The 3,948-nt window shown below is 41.4% G+C and overlaps 1 non-coding gene across 1 annotated transcript; it reads left to right on the forward strand.

The window, feature by feature from the left end:
• Positions 1-595: 595 nt before the first annotated feature.
• Positions 596-669, forward strand: Trnat-ggu (transfer RNA threonine (anticodon GGU)). Its single transcript has one exon. It is a non-coding gene; the product is annotated as a tRNA-Thr (tRNA).
• Positions 670-3,948: the final 3,279 nt, after the last annotated feature.

Below are 3,948 nucleotides of genomic sequence, written 5' to 3' on the forward strand. Positions count from 1 at the left end.
CTAGGTCTTTCAGTTCGTCATTGAAGGTAATCTTGGTCATTTTTGTTCCGCTTGGGCGCTCTGGTATCACGTCATCAAAGCTCGCGTGGGGCCAGAGGGCTTCCAGGGATTCCCCCTGGTCGAGAGCGGGCTCCCGGTAGAGCGTGGGTTTCCCAAAAGGGTTCCGTTTGTTTATTTCGTTGCTGAATGCGATCGTGTGTTGGCGGCCCACATCGAGCGCCCCCTGCCGGTCACTCGGCTTGGCTTCCTCCAGGTCGCTAGAGGACGCTGCGTACTCCTCTATAGATACGTCACTCTCGGCGAGGGCAGGGACCTTTCGGCGCAGCTTCCGGGGAAGTCCCGGGCGCGATAGGTTCCGGCAGTATTTCTCGTACAAAGCTGTTTCGTAATCACTCGCTGACGTCACGTCTTCACGCTTGGCTGCCGTTTCGTGCCTGTATCGGTCACGCTTGGATGGAGACAGCGCCGACGCTCGTTTCATAACGGTTGGGTCGGATTTGATGTAGAGCGGATGAGTGGAGCGATAGGGGAGACGTCTGGAGAAAATAAAATGAAGGGGTGTTTTAACTTATTTTCTCGACTTGCTCCCCTCGGAGCCTGTGTAGCTCAGTTGGTAGAGCGACGGTCCCGGTACGGCCAAGGTCGTGAGTTCGAACCTCACTGCAGGCTAGTTTTCTCATTCATGACTTTGTGGGGTACAAAAGTCTGTGTTTTTTGGCGGGAATTTCAATGTTAGGTTTTAAACATAATTTTTTAAAGGCAAAAACATAACTAAAACAAACAGTCCATATTTAACATTTGCCTTTAAGCATACGTGTTAGCCTAACATGGACCGGGAAATGTTTATATTTACCTACGTAGTTCAAAAAGGCCAAACGATACATTTCAAAGTTAAAGTATTTCAGCTTTGCGATACCGAAAGGGTTTTCTACGCTTTAGTTGATGTTAAACACGACTTTACGACCTGACTTTCACTTATTTTATTATTGCCTCTACCATGGTTGACAGGTGTACTATGTAAAACTTGCCCAAAATAAAGTTAAATTATTTATTTCATATAGACAATGCCCTTAACTATCACAGACTGCGTTAAACTTATATCGTAAAAACTCGCCAGAGACAAACAAAATAAAACAAAACATTTTTGTTTTTTAATGCACACGGAACGCAAACGGTAGAAATATTTTGACGGGTTTAATTGATTTCAATTATTACCATTCGGCGCTTGTTTTTATAAGGATCGGGTCTAAAAATAAAAAATATCGTTTTTTTATTCTTTCTTTATTACAGGGGTCACCAAACCTTTTTCATAAATGCCGGATAACTTCAAGGTCTGATAATCACGGGACGGATTTAAAATTTGGGGTAAAACATTTTTTAACTTGTTTTTTGTTAAACGAATGAAATATAAATGTTTATTCAACAAAAACTGTAGTGAGCTTGAGAAAAGTGTCGTTGAGTTAGGAATTTCAAAGTATTTTTGTTAAATATTTCTTCTAAATGTAACATGCGATTGGTGTCTACTGATAACCTTTGACCTGAAACGAGGCAGACATGATTGGACGAAAACACACCAGTCAGGAAAGTTGTGGCTAACTACCTTCGAAGTTTGGCGAACAAAGCACAACTCGCGCCAGCCTTAAAATACGTGCGTCAGCTGATGTCACTTGATACAACTGAATGGAGCTTGTCTCGCCATTCCATCGCATAGGAGCAGCTTTGGAACTAATTCGCCCAACGCAACGCTTCTCGGCTTGTTGTTTACCCTTAAGGTTGATTCACATCAGGCGTGTTTTGCGCCTGGCCTCAGCGTCTGTTGTCAAACGCTAGCGTCACCCAGTCTACATATTCACTAGCGTTAACGGCAAATACGAGCTAGAAGGTGATTTACCCTAAAATATGGTTACAGGCCAAAAGTTGAAAACAAAATTGCTGCTTGAAATACACCAAGGTTGGGTAAAAACTTTAAAATGAATAAAAGTTTGACAAAATTACGAAAGCGACCTTTATGAGCTTTATGTATTGTTCACACTGGGCGAGTTTTGCGTCCGGCGTCAAGCTATAGCGTCACCCACCAAGTTCACACACAACGCGTCGCCAGCGTTAACGGCAAGTTTTCTCGCCCCTAACCGAAAGCGTCAAATCTAAAAAATAAATTCAACTTTCCGCGACTGAAAACGTTTTTACGCCTTAGGTGCCGACGTTTTCCGTTAACGTCCTGTGTGAGCCAACATTTGCGCATTCACAGGGTCAAGACTCAGCATCTCGTGAAGTTGACTTTGCCCAACGGGTTCAGTTCTAGCCGAAGCTAAATGTACATACTTTGTAGTAAATTTAATCTTTTTTTAATTTTTTGCCTTTTAAAGGTCTTGGGGGGTTCCGTTTGATCGGAATATTTAATAAAAAACACAAAGAAGTCTGACACGAACTTGCCTTAAATCTTGGGTTCTTAAACTGGGGGTCGTCAAGGGTTTGCAAGGGCAGACAACACTAGACAAACCACGCTAGTCAAACGTAACATAGCCGGTGGATTTTACGCATATTTAGATCACATACCTAGCACTTAAAAGGCTACAATCCATAAATGTTTTGCACGGTTCCTCATTGTGCGCTCCGATGAGCAACTGCTCGATATCCATAGTTTAAAAGATAATTATGCGAGCATGTTTTCCCACTAATTACATGTTACGGGACACAAACAAATAAGTTTTTTGCGTTTTTTCAGAAAATACATTGGTGAGATTTTGTTTTATGCATTTAAAGGTGTGTCCAGAACAGCAACAGGCAGCAGAGTTTATGTGGTTAATTTCTGCCGTACGGGCTCAGCTGTACAAGTGCAATTGTCGTGTACCGAAGCGCAACTGCAAGTACATATTCTTTCGTAATTTTTTTACAATATAGTTTTTCCAAATTTTTTTATTTTCATCTTATAAATTTAGTTTTTAGGGGCGGGGTAACTATTAGTACACAAAAAATTATATATTGTTGGGGTCGATTTCCTTGCTTCGAAACCCCAACAGTTGTACGGGTTGTGCTGCATACCTCTAGCATTACTCTGAATTCAAAGCACGTCTAAACATTGTAACTGTAGTGGTTTTATATAGAAGCGCTTGATACTAGATTGACAAATAACGACATTTCTAACCATGCGAAGGCGGACTCGGGACTCGAGTAGGTCCACGTAAAACAACCAAAGACGCCGTGCCCAAGTGGCGTACCAAGTTTTAAAAATTATGGCCGTTAATTTTAAATTGTAAGTGCGGAATAGCATGTGGTGGAATATTTTCCAACTATTTATTGTGAGTAAATGAATTATATGACACCCATATAAGTGGATTGCTGAAAACCGCCGTATTTAGTTGCGTAGATCGGCGGAATACAGGCTGTAGAGTGGAAACCGGACTTGGGGCGCGGAATATTGACTCCGGTTTATTTTATTTTTTGCCCGGAGTCGGACTCGGGTTATTTTTAACCGACTCCGCAACCCTGCTGTAAACACACATTTCCCTTGCCCTAAATGTATTATAGTCCCCTATTAATAACTGGCAGTTTAGTCACTCGCCGACGCACACAAAGGAAAACAATGAAATATACAAACCAACATGCTGGGCTGCATTTAAGTATTAATGTTTATTACTAAATTCATATACTTTCAATACTTTTTAATTCACTTGTTTTAACATTATAATAAAACTGGTTGTCTAATGTCTATTTGTGTGGGAAAGTATTAAGATTTTATTGTTCATTTTTTTTTAATTTTAAAGGGAAGCATTTTTGTTGAAAAGCGACAGACTCCGACCAAATTGTAAGAGTGACTTGCCTTCAGCATTCGGCAACAATTCTAAATGTCTACGCCCCTCGCCTAATTAGCATCTTAGTTTTCGAACAAAGAAATCGCGCGCTCAGAATAAACGCGCCGCGCGTCAGTTGGTGTCACTCGACACCAAA

Source organism: Ascidiella aspersa, chromosome 3, assembly GCF_963924565.1.
Source record: "Ascidiella aspersa chromosome 3, kaAscAspe10.2, whole genome shotgun sequence".
NCBI lineage: Eukaryota > Metazoa > Chordata > Ascidiacea > Phlebobranchia > Ascidiidae > Ascidiella > Ascidiella aspersa.